The 17,509-nt window shown below is 38.1% G+C and overlaps 1 long non-coding RNA gene across 1 annotated transcript in view; it reads left to right on the top strand.

The window, feature by feature from the left end:
- The window catches only part of LOC149747883 (uncharacterized), a 904,363-nt gene that overhangs the window by 162,680 nt on the left and 724,174 nt on the right, over window positions 1–17,509 (top strand). Inside the window, exon 7 of the long non-coding RNA XR_016395104.1 lies at window positions 5,407–5,509. This is a non-coding gene — a long non-coding RNA (uncharacterized LOC149747883). The remainder of the gene's footprint in view (window positions 1–5,406; window positions 5,510–17,509) is intronic.

Raw genomic sequence — 17,509 nt, 5'->3', positions numbered from 1 at the left:
GGAACATCAGGCAGTGAAAGCACAATAATTTTCTCTACTGTCTCATAACATCTTGAACTGACAGGCACACACCTCTGTTGGGAGAGAGATACTTAATTTTAGTAAGGCCAAGCCTGCTTCCTGTGTCCACCATTATAGGCCTTTTAGTCTTAATCTCAGAAACTCTCAGCTAGCTCTGTCTCCCTCAGTTTGTGTCTAGCAATAACAGTTGTGCAGTGAAGGAAACACATACCTAAACACACACACGCATACACAATGCAGAGTTTCATACATGCAGTTTCTCCTAATATGAGTAAAATATCACCTAATGGATACATTTGGATGAGGATGGGTTGAAGAAGAGATTGTCAATTTTTTTTAAATTGAGATATAATTGATACACAACATTGTATTAGTTCCAGGTGTACAACATAATGATTTGATATTTGTATAATACATATCACGAAGTGATCTTCATAGTAAGTCTAGTTAACATCCATCACCATACATATGTACAGAACTTTTTTTCTTGTGATGGAAGCTTTTAAGATTTATTCTCTTAGCAACTTTAAATATGCATTATAGCATTATTAACTGTAGTCACCATGCTGTACATTACACCCCCATGACCTTTAAAATTTAATTAATTAAATTTTTGTAGATAGGTCTTTATTTTTATTTTATGTTATTATTTTAAATTATTCAACTTATTTAAACTAAAACCAAACAAACCAATTCACCCATTTTTTTCCACCACCTACCCCCAGCCTCTTGCAACCACCAATCTGTTCTCTGTATCTATGAGCTTGGTTTTTATTTTATTTTTTAGATTTCACACATAAGAGAGATCATGTGGTATTTGTCTTTCTCTGTCTGACTTATTTCACTTAACATAATGCCCTCGAGGTCCATCCATGTTGCTGAAAATTGCAAGATTTCATTCTTTTTTATGGCCAAATAATATTCCATTTTATATATATGCCACATCTTCTTTATCCATTCATACATTAAGGAATATGTAGGTTATTTCCATATCTTGGCTATTGTAAACAATGCTGCAAAGAACATGGCAGGGTGTGGGGGGCAATATATCTTTTTGAATTAGTGTTTTTCATTTTCTTCAGATAAGTACCCAGAAGTGGAGTTGCTGGATCATATGATATTTCTATTTTAAAAATTTTGAGGAACCTCTATACTGTTTTCTGTAGTGGTTGCACCAGTTTACATTCCCAGCAATAATGCACATGGGTTCTCTTTTCTCCACATCCTTATCAACTCTTGGTTATTTCTTGTCTTTTTGATAATAGCCAAATAGTGAGGTAATATCTCATTAAGATTTTGATTTACATTTCCCTGGTGATTAGTAATGTTGATGATCTTTTCATGTGACTATTGCCCATCTGTATGTCTTCATTGGAAAAAATGACTATTCAGATCCTCTGCCCATTTTTTAATCTGATTATTTGTTTCTTTGCTATTAACTTGTATGAGTATTTTTTTAAAAATTAGTTTATTTTGAATATTTAAATTTTATTTTTTATACAGCAAGTTCTTATTAGTTATCTATTTTATACATATTAGTGTGTATGAGTTCTTTATATATTTTGGATATTAATCCCCTTACCAGAGATATGATCTGGAAATACTTTCCCCCATTCAGTAGGTTGCCTTTTCATTTTGTTGATGGTTTCTTTTAGTGTGCAGAAGATTTTTAGTTTGATGTAGTCCAACTTGTTTATTTTTGATTTTGTTACCTTTGCTTTTGGTGTCAAATCCAAAAAACCATTGCCAAGACTGATGTCAAGGAGCTCACCATCTAAGTTTTCTTCTAAGAGTTTTATGGTTTCAGGTCTTACATACAAATCTTTAATCCATTTGAGTAAATTTTTGTGTATGGTGTAAGATAGTGGTCTAGTTTCATTCTTTTGCATGTAGCTGTCCAGTTTTCCCAACACCATTTATTGAAGACACTGTCCTTTCCCCATTGTATATTCTTGGCTCCTTTGTCATAAATTAATTGACCATATATGCGTGGGTTTATTTCTGGGCTCTCTATTCTGTTCCACTGATCTATGTGTTTGTTTTTATGCAAGTACCATGCTGGTTTGATTACTGTAGCTTTGTAATATAGTTTGAAATCAGGGCGTGTGATGCTTCCAGCTTTGTTCCTTTCTCAAGATTACTTTGGCTATTCAGGTGGGACTGTCAGCTTTTAACTCTAGAAGCCTGAAAGTACCAACCTTATAGTTAGGTATATTTCCACATGGCACACAGACATTTATTGAGTATCCATTATGTGTTAGCCATGGGGCTGGGTTCCAGGTGGGAAGTATACAAAGCTAAACTGTGTGCTTGTTGAATTCACTTTCTAGCAATGGAGCTCCCCCCACTCCTGATATGCCTCATAATTTGTGTAACATTAAATGTTTAGTCCAGGCAAAATTGCCAAGTTTAGTTGGTTAGTTTAGTCTTGAATAGCACCTGATTCCCACCTGAAACTGTAAATCGTCTCAGGTTTACTCAGAACTTGGCTTTCATACAGATACCTCACGTTCCAGTCTCAATGAAAGGTGAGCAAACCTTGAGGATGCTCTCAGTAGTTCAAGCATGAGCTTAGAAAAGTACACCCAGATGAGGACTGTTGATTGAGAAAGCTTCATATCACTTTCCAGATTGAAAGTGATTGCAAAGAAAAGGACATTTCCACCCACCTTCCCATCTGCCCTTCCTTTCTTCCTTCCTTCTTCTTTCCTTATAAAGGCTATAAATGTTAGTATAGTCTGTTGGAGTTTCCAGAAGAATAAGCACTCCACCCCACATTGTGCACTTTCTTTATTAATCAGAGTGAGATTGAGACTTATGAAATACATCTTAGAGACAGCCCAAGAAATCTCTCAAAATTTCTCCACTTTGTGATTCACTTTTATACGTGACAATTTAGAAGCAGACAGTAATGGGCTACTCTAAAGTAAGTTACAGTCCCCAGTTTAACCGTTACTTCCAACAGAACCTCAATATTCTTTAGAGCTATCAGTTGATCGCTTGTGCAGACTCATGCTGTCATTCCAAACGTTCCTGCCCAGTTTCTGCTGCCAGGAGCTGTTGAAGCTGTTGAAACCTTTCCTTAAGACAGTATGTGTTTTCCGTCTGATGAGGGATTTAATCTGATTTATTGGGGAAATCATTTTTTGAGAATGATTAATATCTTAACATTAATCCTTTATTTGTCATTTTAACTTCTTAAAGATTTTTACCTTTATTGTTATTTCCCTTTTATTGTTTCAACTTAATGTTTGTTCTAATCTTAACTTAGAAACAGAAGTATAATCTCTTTTATTTATTTGAACTTTTGGGCTGAGTGGGTATAATTAAAAGGGAAGCATTTCAAGAAACATGGTCATAGACAAGAAAACAATCCTAATGAGAGTAAACGTGACCCATGTCCAAGCCATAATTTAAAACTCCTCAAATATTACTTTCTTTAGGAAACCTTCCCCAAGATATAAAGTAGGGAGTTAAAGGAACAGGTAAAAATAATCTTTCTAAAATTATCTTTGAGGGTTTTCTTATTTCACTCATGACTCTTATTTCACTCATCGTATATATATTAAGAGCAATGCCTTTTTTTTCCATCATAGGGTTTAAGCTTTTTGAAGTGAAATGTGTAAGTTTTGATCTTGAATACAGATCCCAACCCAATTTAGTTGGTCTTTTATACCCCAAGTAATCAAAAGGTCCAAGCTGTTCTTATAAGAACTTCACATCGTATGCTGATTCTGATTCCCGTAAACAAATATCAAAACAACCAAGCAGAGAAAAATCCATCTTGAGGGTTGAAGCAGTAGAATGGGTTATCATATTAACTCCTGGCCCATGGCAAGTCTATTAATGTTTACAAGGAAAATGCATTTCCTTGTTCATTTATTCATTAAACAGTTAATATTTTTTGCAAGCCTCCTATGTGTAACAACAGCCATTCCAGATCAGGGACGGTCAAACTGTGGCCTGCAGGCCAAATCTGGCCAGCTGCCTGTTTTTGCACAGCCCATGAGCTAAGAATCGTTTCCACATTTTGTTGTTGTTGTTGTTTGTTTGTTTTAAATAGTTTTAGGCCAAGCCGTGGTGGCATGTGGGATCTCAGTTCCCCAGCCAGGGATTGAACCCATGCACCCTGCATTGGGAGCATGGAGTCTTAACCCCTGGACCGCCAGGGAAGTCCCTCACGTTTTTTTGTTTTTTTTTTTTTTCACGTTTTTAAATAATTTAAAAAATCAAAAGAAGAATAACATTTTGTGGAACGTTAAAATTATATGAAATTCAGATTTCAGTGTTCAGAAATAAAGTTTTAATGGAACACAGACACATTCCCATTAGCTACGGTCTACAGCTGCTTTTATGCTAACAAACCAGAGCTGGGGTAGTTGCAACAAAGACTGCATGTCCTACAAAGTCTAAAACACTTACTGTCTGGTCCTTTACAGAAAAAGTTTGCCAATCCCTGTTCTAGCCACTGGGAATTCAACATGAGAAATATAAGAAAAGTTTCTGCACTTATGAAATTACATTCTAATGGGAAAACAAACAAAAAGAATAAATGAACAAGATTGTTTCACACCTTTGAATGTATTATAAAGACAATGAAACATTTGATGTGATGGATAGTGAAGGTGGTTAATTTAGATGGGGTGGCCAGAGGAGGCCCCTGTGATAGCGAGTCTGAGAGCTGAAGACAAGGAGACAGCCATGAAGCATCTGGAAACAAAGGGTCCCAGTCAGAGGGAACAGCAAGTGGTACGTCTCAGGAACAGGAAAGCGTGGCTGGGTCACAGAGAGATGGGGAGAGTAGTAGGTGAGATCAGAGAGGGAGCTCGGGTTAGGTAGGGGCCAGCTCACAGAAGGCCTCTTAGGATGTCAGGTGTGTATTTTTCTCTATGGGCAAAGAAAATTCTCTGAAAGCTTTTATGCACAGGAATGATATGATCTGAATTACATTTTAGAAAGATCAACTTGATGATTGTATGGAAAAGAGATTCTAGTGGAAGTCAAAGTGGACACAGACCGTCAGGGGCTGTTGTAGTGGACCCAGTGAGAAAGGGTGGTGGCTTGAATTATGGGTGCAGCTAGGGGGAGGGGAAGAATTGGATAGATTTAGAGCTTAGCTTGGAGGTGAGCTGTCAAGTCTTGCTGAGGTGGAAGGTGGAGGAAAGAGAAAAATTGAGGATTACACTTGGGTTTTTGGCTAAGCTGGTGCCATTTCCTAATGTAAATTGTACTCAAAACTATTAAAATATATGAACTTATGTCTCAAACAGGAGTTCCTATCTATGTAATGGGTGTTTCTCACCCATTACGAGGTATAGATGTAGTTGTGCATCTATACCATGGTGTCTTACTAATTTTTGTCTTTACTGTCTTTCCTGAATGTAGGAAATAATTGATATCATCCACAAAGGCATGTTAACCAAGAGGAAAGATGGCTTTTAACTTCAAGTCCGCGTGTGGACCTCTTTCTGCAGAGACTGAGGAAGAGGTAGGTATGACCATGAAAAACAAGCTTGATACCACTTGTGAAGTTTGCCTCACACAGGTGATCTGTTGTTGATTTGTAGCTAACAGGGAAGTAGCCAGGTTTCCTTGTGGCATTCTCACTATTGCTCTTAATTCCAGCAGATACTTGGAACATTGATTCGGTTGTTTTGGTTCAGCCTGTTAGAGATATCTAGTTGATGCAGCCAGCCAGCCAAGCAGCAATAACCTGTATTTCCCCAGGCTGTAGAAATATTGTGTTTGCAGAAAGAAAACGTGTTTCTCCCAGTTTTGTCAGCATGATCAAACATTAATGATGTGTATCTGCAAAAAATTGTGAGAAAATTGGGGGTATCATCTTACCAACACTATCATTAAAAAGGTGAGAGGAAGAAACTGAGAAACCTTTACTAGATTTTTTTCCCGATCTTCTATAAAAAGAACCAGAACTTTAAACCTCCCCACAGGTGATCGTTTTAGTTACACTAATGATCCATAAAGATTACGTGATTTTGAACAGTTGCGGTCACTGAAATGGTTGAAAAGATAAAGTGAACTGGGTGATAGGATGGTTGTGGTAATCAGCATCAGATTCTGTACAACTTGTGGTAGACTGAGTGTGAGTGAGTGTGTGCGTGTGTGAGAGAGAGAGAGAGAGAGAGATGGAGAGAGACTTGAACTTGAGTTCAGGTTTGAGTGTCTAGCTGGGTGATGACAGCCTTTACTGAGACAGGAAACCTGCAGAGGGAAGCCACTTGGGGGATGAGGGGAATGACTTCAGTTTGGGGCCTATGTTGCATTTGGGTTTCTCATGGATATCCATTTGGAGACATCCAGGAAGTAGTTGGAGATATAGGTCTGAAGTTCATAGAAGAGATTGAGATGAAAGATTTAGGGGGACTTTAGAATCTTGGGAGTAAATAAGATAGCCCAGAGAAAATGTGCATAGTGAAAAAGGCTGATGTTTACTCTCTAAGGAATAGGGATAAGAAGAGAAACTTGTAAAGGAGACTGCAAAGGAGGAATCAGAAAGGTCTATACTAAATCACTAGAGTGAAGAGCCATAGAAGCCACAGGAAGACTATTTTTAAAAAGTAATCTATGGTGTCAAGTGCTGAAGAAAGGCAAGTGATAAAACAACTGAAAATGTACACTGAATTTATTCATACGTAGACTTTGGTGATCTTGGTGAGAGCTATTCTGGTAGAGCAATTCATGGCAGAGAAAACTAGATTGCAGTGAATTAAGGGGGAAGTGGGAAGAGAGGGAACAAAGTGAGTACTGTCAAGTTTTTCAGGAAGTTTGACTGCGAAGAGTAGAAATGCAATAGGGCATTGGATTAAAGAGGTCTTGGAAAGAAGAAGATTTCCCCCTTTACCACCATAAGACTTGAGCCTGTTTAAATACTGATGAGAAGGTTTAATAAACGAGAGAGGTTAATTACAGGTCAGCGTCCCAGAGAACACTAGGATGGATTTCATCGTACTTGTCGAGGGTTTAGCTTTATATGCAATGATGGATAGTGCTATTTTTCCTAGTAGAAGAGAAACGGAGAGGTGAAAACAAGGGTAGATTTGATAGGTTAGATAGAAGTTGAGAAGCTCCCTTATGATGACTTCTCTTTCTCCGTGGAGTACGGGGAAAGGTTATGGGATGGAAGTGCAAGGTAAAGTGTAGCTATCAGAGATTTGAGGGGAGGGAAGTGAGATTAAAGCAGCATGGGAAATGATCATGGCTAAGGAATCCTGGTAGGTTCCCTGACAGCCAGCTTGGAGAGCCCAGCAGAGAGTGACGATCACAGATTTACGATTGCAAATTGCCCAGTTGCTACTTCTCACCTGCACCATGCAACACTGAACCAAGCCTGTGAAGTTTCATGGAAAAAGTAAACAGTTGATTGATTGTTTTCCACAGCCACTGTGGAGAACAGTATGGAGGTTCCTTAAAAAACTAAAAATAGAACTACCATATGACCCAGAAATCCCACTAGTGGGCATATACCCTGAGCAAACCATAATTCAAAAAGATTCACGTACCACAATGTTCATTGCAGCACTATTTACAATAGCCAGGAAATGGAAGCAACCTAAGTGTCCATTGACAGATGAATGGATAAAGAAGATGTGGCACATATATACAATGGAATATTACTCAGCCATAAAAAGAAATGAAACTGAGTTATTTGTAGTGAGGTGGATGGACCTAGAGTCTGTCATACAGAGTGAAGTAAGTCAAAAAGGGAAAAATAAATACAGTATGCTAACACATATATATGGAATCTAACAACAACAACAAAAAGTTCTGAAGAACCTAGGGGCAGAACAGGAATAAAGACACAGATGTAGAGAATGGACTTGAAGACAGAGGGAGGGGGAAGGGTAAGCTGGGACGAAGTGAGAGAGTGGCATGGACATATATACACTACCAAATGTAAAATAGATAGCTAGTGGGAAGCAGCCGCATAGCACAGGGAGATCAGCTCGGTGCTTTGTGACCACCGAGAGGGGTGGGATAGGGAGGGTGGGAGGGAGATACAAGAGGGAGGAGACATGGGGATATATGTGTATGTATAGCTGATTCACTTTGTTATACAGCAGAAACTAACACACCATTGTAAAACAATTATACTCCAATAAAGATGTTAAAAAAAAAAAGTAAACAGTTGAGTTCACCTAGAGGTGGGGTTTTGCCAAGCAGATGCTATGGAAAGACAAGGGGGTAGGGGAATCTAGAGTACTGGTAAGAGAGAAATCAGAATGTTCAAACCATGAAATCTATGCAGGATAATTATGGAAATTAAGATTGGAGAGGGCTGTTGGGCAAGGAAAGAGTAGCAGAGGACTGAATGTCCTGATAAACTTCCAGCACTTATTCTAGATTCAATATGCATTTGATAGATATTCAGTTGATAGTAGAAATATATAGATGGCTACTTCCAAGCCCAAATACCAAAGGTCATGGGACTCCCACACGTATATCCCATTCCTCCATTACCAACACCTCTCTTCCAACTGGAGGGAACAGTTTATTAAATCAGAATATGTCACCCTGCCTCTGTACCTTTTGTCATAACAATATCCTGTATTAATGCCTATTCCATTCCTTTTTGCCTATTCAAATCTTACCCATCTTTTAATACTTAGCTCTCCCTTTATTCACAAAACTTTCAGAAGAGGGAAAGCAAGGGGAAAACAAAATTCCCTAACATTTATTGAGCACCTATTATCTTCCAGGAAATGTACCTTTCACATGCAATTCTAATCTAATTTGGGCACTGGAGCACTCAACTTCCTTTTGAATGTGAGTTATTTATATTGTCTTTAACATTATATGGCATTCCTCTATGTTTACTTGATTCAAGAGATTTTTGTGTCTATGTCTTACCCTTATACTGTGTACTAATTTTTTTAACTTTTTATTTGATTTTGGAGTATAGCCGATTAACAATGTTGTGATAGTTTCAGGTGCACAGCAAAGCGACTCAGCCATACATATACATGTATCCATTCTCCCCTACACTTCCCTCTCATCCAGGCTGCCACATAACATTGAGCAGAGTTCCCTGTGCTATATAGTAGGTCCTTGTTGGTTATCCATTTTAAATATAACAGTGTGTAGATGTCAGTTCCAAACTCCCTAACTATCCCTTCCCTCCACCCTCTCTGCCCCCGTAACCATAAGTTCCTTCTCTAAATCTGTGAGCCTGTTTCTGTTTTGTGAATAAGTTCATTTGTATCATTTCTTTTTAGATTCCACATATAAGCATATCATACTATGTTTCTCTTTCTCTGACTTCATTCAACGTGACATTCTCTAGGTCCATCCATGTTGCTGCAAATTGCATTATTTTATTCTTTTTAATGGCTGAGTAATATTCCATTGTATATATGTACCACATCTTCTTTATCCATTCTTCTGTTGATGGACATTTAGGTTGCTTCCATGTCTTGGCTATTGTAAATAGTGCTGCAGTGAACATTGGGGTGGATGTATCCTTTTGGACCATGTTTTTCTCTGGATATATGCCCAGGAGTGGGATTGCAGGGCCATACCGTAGTCTATAGTATTTTTTTTGATGGCTTAATTATGTTGTATTTTCTGTAGCACCTTTCAGAATGAATTGGACATGGCAGGTATAAATTCTTACTTGATTAAGAATATGAAAATACAGATAATAGACTAAAAAGAATACGGAAAAAGGAAAGAAATGTGAGTGCCAACCATTATCCCTTGTAAATTCATGATATCTGCTGGGAACTGGGAAAAATTGAGAAATATTGCACTAGTGTTTGAAATATTAATATACCTTCTAAAAGTGGGTAATTTACTGCTCTTTCAGTAGACTCAGACCTGATACATTTATTATAGAATGTCTTATAGCCAATTCTACATAACTGTTTCATTTGAAAAGTAGCCAAACGTGATATATTGGGTGGAGACATAGATTTCTTTTTATTAGTTGTGTTCCAATATATTTATATGAGTTTATAATTCAGTAAAATATAATTCAGTATTTGACTTATTTTGAAAAATGAACACTGTATAATTTGGGTAGTTGCACATTAGAATATCTGATAAGGGTTTGATATCCAAAATATATGAAGAACTCCTACAACTCAATAACAAAACAAAAAAATCTGATTAAAAAAGAAGGCAGAGGACCTGAACAGACATTTTTCCAAGGAAACCATACAGATGACCAATAGTTACATGAAAAGATGCTCAGCATTACTAATAACCAGGGAAGTATAAATCAAAACTACAGTGAGATATTACCTCACACCTGTTAGAATGGCTCTTTCCAAAGACCAAAAATAGAGTTGGTGAGAATGTGGAGAAAAGGGAACCTGTGTGCATTGTTGGTGGAAATGTAAATTGGTGCACTCACTGTGGAAAACAGTATAGAGGTTTCCCCCAAAATTAAAAATTAAAAACTATATGATCCAGCATTTCCACTTCTGATTATTTATCCAAAGAAAATGAAAACAAAATGAAAAGCACTAATTCGAAAGATATATCCACCCGCATGTTCATTGAAGCATTATTTATAACAGCCAAGATATGGAGGCAACCTAAGTGTCCAATGATAGATGAATGGATAAAGAAGATGTGATCTCTCTCTCTCTCTCTCTCTCTCTCTCTCTCTCTCTCTCTCTCTCTCTCTGATGGAATATGATGGAATATTACTCAACCATAAAAGAATGAAATCTTACCATTTGCAACAACATGGATGGACCTAGAGGGTAATATATTAGTGAAGTAATACCACATGATTGCACTTATATGTGGAATCTAAAAAAAACAAAATAAAACAGAAACAGACTCATAGATACAGAGAAGAACCTGATGGTTGCCAGAGGGGAGGTGGGTGGAGGGACAGGTGAAGTAGGTGAACGGGGTTAAGAGGTACAAGCTTCATTTATAAAAATAATTCATGGGGATGTAATGCACATCATAAGGAATATCATCAATAATATTGTAATGACTTTGTATGGTGACACATGCTAACTAGACTTATTGTGGTGACCATTTCATAATGTATAAAAATATTGAATCTCTATGTTATACACCTGAAACTAATATAATAATGTATGTCAATTATAATTCAATAAAAATTTATGTATTATTTAGTAAAGGTACTATTTAAAGTTAGCTAAAATTTTAAAAGACTTGGCCCATTTAAAAAAATAGTGGTGTTTATGTCAGAGATGAAAACCAATAATTCAAATTTCAGCAGCAGCAGCAGAGTATTTTTTTCAAGTTAAGCACTGGAATTGGCTCATTAAAGAAATTTTGTAGCATCTCATCGAGAAGTGGCTATGAAATTTTCTGTAATGAACCATCAAAACTTTCTTCTCTTCCTTTTCCAAATTCTCCTCCTACTTCATTTTTAGGAGGTTTATAATTTTTTTATATTCAAAAGCTAAGCTTCATTTAAAGGCTTTGCCAATATGATGTTCATTTCATAGACAAATTAATTCAAGCACATACAAGTTATACATGTCTGAGTTTCTGCAGAAAGTTTTTGCCGGAACTAGCAGTGGAACTGGAGTTTCCTATTTGCAAATGAGGTAACTATTTTAGAACGTTATGTGCTGTATATTTACTGGGCAAAGGCTGTCAAACTTGTTATACAAAGACAAATGGATCAGTTTTTCTTCCCTTTTTACAGCATTACCATCACCTTCTGCCTGGAGATTGTCATTTTCTTCATTAACCTCAATTATATTTACTAAAAGGAATGTTCATTTTAGTGAAAATTTACAAAGTATTTCAGTATTTTAAATGCTTAGCAGTTTCTTGCCATGGGAAAAGGAGAAGCTTTTTCAATTATAAATTTACAGTGACAGATAAATCATTGAGATGACAAAGGCTAGGCCATTTTAACTTTCATATGTATATATAGTGTTCTGATCCCTGGATATACCGTAAGGGTAGAGTCTATAGAATCTACCAGAACATAATAATAGCTTACATTTGTAAAACAAGTGCCACAACATGTTTTCATATGCTTTATTTTGCTTTCTAAACATAGTTGTTTTTCCTTATTATAATAGAAATACATGCGCATTATAGAAAAATTAGAAAACACAGACACATAAATGGAAGAAAAATAAAATCTGTTACTCCGAGTTAAACTCTTTGGACACTTTGAGTTTAGTTTCATACCATCCTCCCACCCATGTGGATGTGTGTAGATCATATACATAAAATTTTTACTTGCTTGTACACTTAATAGTTACATTTTACACACCATTATATACTAGTAGCTATATTTTTTATTTTTACAACATTGTTTTTAACAGCTGTATAGTACTTTATTATGTCAGTATAGTCTAATTTATTTAATCAGTTTCTGTTATTGGATAGTTGATTGTTTCTAACATTTTGTTATTACAATCAACACACTGGTAAATATCCATTTACATACACCTTTCTGTGCTTTCTTAATTATTTCCCGAGGCTAAATTTCCAGAAGAGGAAAATCCAGGACAAAGTTCTGGGCATTTTTAAGTCTGATAATTACTGCCAAGCTGTCCTCCACAAAGTCTTATAATTTGCACTCTGACCAAATACATATGAGACCAAATACACTCTTTCCTCACTAATAGAAATTAAACTATTAATTTGTATTGTCTCATTCTGATTCTTATAATAATTGTGATGTAGACAGAACAGATGAGGAGAAATGTTAATTGTCACACATCTAGAAAGAAACAGGACTGGAACTCAAGTTTTCTGACTTGCCATATCACATATTTCTTTTTTTTTTTTTTAACATCTTTTTTGGAGTATAATTGCTTTACAATGGTGTGTTAGTTTCTGCTGTATAACAAAGTGAATCAGCTATACACATACATATATCCCCATATCCCTTCCCTCTTGTATCTCCCATCCACCCTCCCTATCCCACCCCTCTAGGTGGTCACAAAGCACCGAGCTGATCTCCCTGTGCCATGTGGCTGTTTCCCACTAGCTATCTATTTTACATTTGGTAGTGTATATATGTCCATGCCACTCTCTCACTTCATCCCAGCTTACCCTTCCCCCTCCCGGTGTCCTCAAGTCCATTCTCTACGTCTGCATCTTTATTCCTGTCCTGCCACTAGGTTCTTCAGAACCATTTTTTTTTAGATTCCGTATATATGTGTGAGCATACGGTATTTGTTTTTCTCTTTCTGACTTACTTCACTCTGTATGAAAGACTCTAGGTCCATCCACCTCGTACAAATAACTCTTTTATATCACATATTTCTTGCCGTCGTGCTGTCAATGACGGCAATTCCAAGTGAACGGTCAGGAAAGAACCTCTAGCAGGAATTCTTACACGCCACAGCCTGACTCATGTCTCTGTTGCTGGCAGTGCCCTGGCCTCCAGCCATTGGACTGTGGGTGGCACAGTTCTTGTGTTCTGAGGAAAAGGCCGTGTGGTCACCCTGCTTGCCCAGGCCAGCACTGAAGCCAGTGGGAAAGGGAGGAGGAAAGAAAGTTGGAGGCAAATAGGCAGTGGAGGGTGACCAAATTATAGACCTTGTAACAGCATGTCCCTAAAACCTTTTGAGTCTTGCCCCATTTTATGAGTAACATAATCCAGGCCATCCATCTGACCTGAATATTTTAAATTAGTGAGTTTATTTTTATAATTTTTTTAATTGTAAGATTCACACAAATAGGATTCTGTTTCTGTTTTCATTTATACAAGTTATTCAAGGATCCAAATTCTCATAAGTGAAACAGAGGAGGTGGTGAAGGAAAAAAAATTCTCTTTTGAATAGAAAGACATAAAAGTGGGATTTTTTAAATAAGAAATTTATTTATTTATTTATTGGCTGCGTTGGGTCTTTGTTACTGTGTGTGGGCTTTCTCTAGTTGCGGCGAGCGGGGGCTACTCTTCGTTGTGGTGCCTGGGCTTCTCATTGTGGTGGCTTCTCTTGTTTCGGAGCACAGGCTCTCAGCGCACGGGCTTCAGTAGTTGTGGCACGTGGGCTCAGTAGTTGTGGCTTGCGGGCTCTAGAGCGCAGGCTCAGTAGTTGTGGTGCACACGCTTAGTTGCTCCGCGGCACGTGGGATCTTCCCAGACCAGGGCTCGAACCCGTGTCCCCTGTGTTGGCAGGTGGATTCTTAACCACTGTGCCACCAGGGAAGTCCCAAAAGTGGGATTTTTTTAATTTTTAGTTTTTGTATCGTATCGTTTAGTAAATTTAAATCAAGTTTAAAGAAAATTAAAAAAAAAAAGAATAGCGATGTGTTTAATGATACAGTTGTTTGCCAAGTTCTAAAAAGTATTTGGCTATAGAATTGTGTTAGAAAACTGTTGTGCAGAAGTGCAAGCAGCATTTGTTAGGGGCTAATAAACCAGATATACTAGTAGGTGTTGTACGGTTAGTAAGATGAAATAGTTACAGGCCCTGTCCTCAGCAGCCATCTTGTAGTGGCCGGAAGGTTGCTCCAGGAAGCTTTCCTGACCTTTAAAATCTGTCCTCTGATCACTAAACCTACTTCATAGATTGAAGTCATCTATTTACTTGTCTTTTATACCCACTAGACTGTGAGTCCCTTGAGGGAAGGAATTGTGTTCTGCTGCTTACTGTGTCCACCGTGAGAGGCTGTATAGAAGAGGGGTCATAGAAACTGAATAGAACGCAATTATACCAGCGGAAACATAACATCATATTTTACCATTTGAGGGAAGGAATTATTTTTTGATTATTATGTTCACTACCTCTCAAAAATATTGGGCTATACTTTTCAAATTTATTAAGGTAAGATGATATATTATTAAATTTCAGTGTTTATTAATTTTGCAAACTTGGGCATATCATTTATGTTCTCAGTTTTTCTCATCTGCAGAATAAGGGTGTCAGACCAGACCAATAATTCTCAACTGATGTTGGGGAAACCGATCCCAATATTCAGGGATGGAGTAGAACACCTCAGAATCTTAGGATATTGTGGTTTGAAAAAACATACTCAGTATCATTATATAATTTTAAATTTGTAAAATAAAAAGAAAGGCTCTATTTCTATAATATTAAACAATAGAAAAAAAAAGTATCCTGGAAAATGTTGGCATCCAGGCTTCTCAGAGGTTGTGGGACAACTCTTCCCAGGAAGTTGTGTAAAAAACTCTAAGGTAGGTGTGGGAAGGGTCATAATTTACATTTTTTATGGCTTTCAATGAGTTCAGTAAAGTTAAGAGACACTGCACTAATCCAGAAGAGCTCCAGTCACCTAGGATTTCATCGTGGATGACATAAATCTTGTTTTTCTTTGCATGTGTTGGCAAAGTTCAGTCACCTTTGTTTTTTTTCTTTACCTTATTTTGAAGAGAGGCAAAATCTATAGATCATATTAATATTAGGCTGAGAAAGATAAAGAGGGTAAGAAAACCAATCAGACTGAGTTATTGAAGAATTGATGTATAGAACTGCTCTTACTTCTTGGACTCGCCCATGTGATCCAGGACAGGCTGATGGTTTAGTTTAATTGTAGCAAGATCTTGTGAGAGAACTGAAACCCAGCATAGTGGATTTGGGTGATGGGGTGCTGTATTTTTAAGGGACTAGAGGCTGTGCTCTCACAGTGCTTGGGGTCTTCTTATTTGAAGGAGTTTTTTAAGGGTTAACTACTTGCTGTTTGGCATCTGAATGACTTCCCCCTACAATAAAGTGCTTCCAGGTCAAAATCGACTTGATTTTCATATAACTTTCTGGTCGTGAGTATCCACATCACAACAAAAGTATAAAATGATTTAAAATGCCCAGCACAAACTAAAAACAAATAGAGATTGAAATGCCACCCCATTGCGGGAGTTGATACAAAAGTCAGTTCTTGCAATCTCCTCTTCTCTGGGGCTCTCTCAGATGGATAGTGAAGGAGATAGCTGTGCTTTTTATACTCTGTGACTTTTGGAGGCCTGGTCCATGCCTTCAACCCCCGGTCCCTCGATGACTTGGCCACACTCCTGTCGTCACAGGAGTCAACAGTATCCTGACATCCTCAGTTACAAGCCAACCTGGGTTAATTTCACCTTCCGTTTTGCCAGTGTGTCCCTCAGATACGCAGAAGCAGAATCCGTTTGTCCTGTCTTGTGGTATTTTACGCTCTGATTCTAAACTACTGCATAGCTTTCGACTAAGTTAGGGCATAGTTCAATATGGGGCATGGTCCACAGATTTAGAGTAGCATTTTTAAAATTCGACTTTTTGACCTAAATCTTTAAGTACCTCTCAGTTTGGGTCTTCTGAAAAGCAGGTGTCAAGGTTGATTAGATGAGCAAGAGATTTGGGGGGGAAACATGGTGAAGGAAAAAAGGGAGGGAGCACGAATAGGCCAAGAAGAGCCTTGAGTCCTTGATGCAGGTCTGTGAAAGGAGAGTGGGAAGGGAGGATTGGGTTGGAAGGAGCCTCGGACCACAGTGTAGTTCTGAGAAAGCCTCAGCCTGGCTAGTGAGGAGCCCTGAGCTCTCTGAGCTCGAGTGTCCCATTAAAGGAATCCTGTGTCAGGCTGAAGTGGCCTGGGCCTACTGCCGCCACTGTGCTCTGTCATTGTCTGGGGGCAGCCGGTGGGAAGTGTGATCTAACTTGAATGCTGCACTGGATCCACAAGTGACAATTTGAGGCTGTCCGTCAGCTATGTTCCCTGCAGCAGGTCCTCTGGAAGGGAGAGTTGAAAGGGGTACCTCCACAGCCACTGAAGTATCCAAAGGTGGCACCTTAAACCTCAGGATCCTCAGCAGAGCTTTCTAAAGGTTATTGGCATTATTCCTTCTACTCTCCACTCCCATCTCCGGCCAAACTCATGGCGATTCCTTCCATTCCTAGACTCTCAGTACCCACAGAGCAAGCTTAGATAGGGAAGCTACACCTCCAGGGGCTCACTTTTGTTGGTTTTTACTTCCTAGCCAATAAAATCATTCCTTAAAAAAAAAATCCTAATTGTCCACAAACATTTCAGGGGTGAAATTCCCAGCACTGTGTTAAATACAGAGGACACGAGATAAATAAGACACCTCAAAGGACTCATACCCTAGAGAAGGTGATGCACAAATTAGCATACATTTTAATAATGTGATAAATAGAGGAATAGATTGAACACAGAAGAGAACTAACTTGACCAGCCTGGGTGAAGTCTGAGCAGAGTCTCCAAGGACAAATACAACTTAGACAGAAAAGGCAGGTGGAGGCAAGTCTAGGCAAAGGCAAGAAAGTATGAAGAACAGACTATAAGAAACATGGCGTTCCTGGAGGATAAAGGGAAGGCTTATGAGGTAGGCAGGATCCAGATTTATGCTTGGGAACTTGTACTTGATTGTGTTAGCCATGGTCACCTGTGCATTTTACAAGTGTGGCAGAGGGTTTGGATGGGCAAGACGAGAGAATAGTAGGAAGCCACTGCCTGTCAACTATTTATTTCCATCCATTGGAGGACAAGAGTCCTGGGGAAAGATTGCCTGCTTTGCATACAAAAGACATGGGTTCTAATCTCAGCATCACAGTTTACC

The sequence above is a fragment of the Delphinapterus leucas genome, chromosome 12, assembly GCF_059928025.1.
Source record: "Delphinapterus leucas isolate spDelLeu-1000000601 "Yukka" chromosome 12, BTC_Dleu_Yukka2, whole genome shotgun sequence".
Classification (NCBI taxonomy): Eukaryota; Metazoa; Chordata; class Mammalia; order Artiodactyla; family Monodontidae; genus Delphinapterus; species Delphinapterus leucas.
This window is presented reverse-complemented; position numbering and strand designations above follow the sequence as displayed.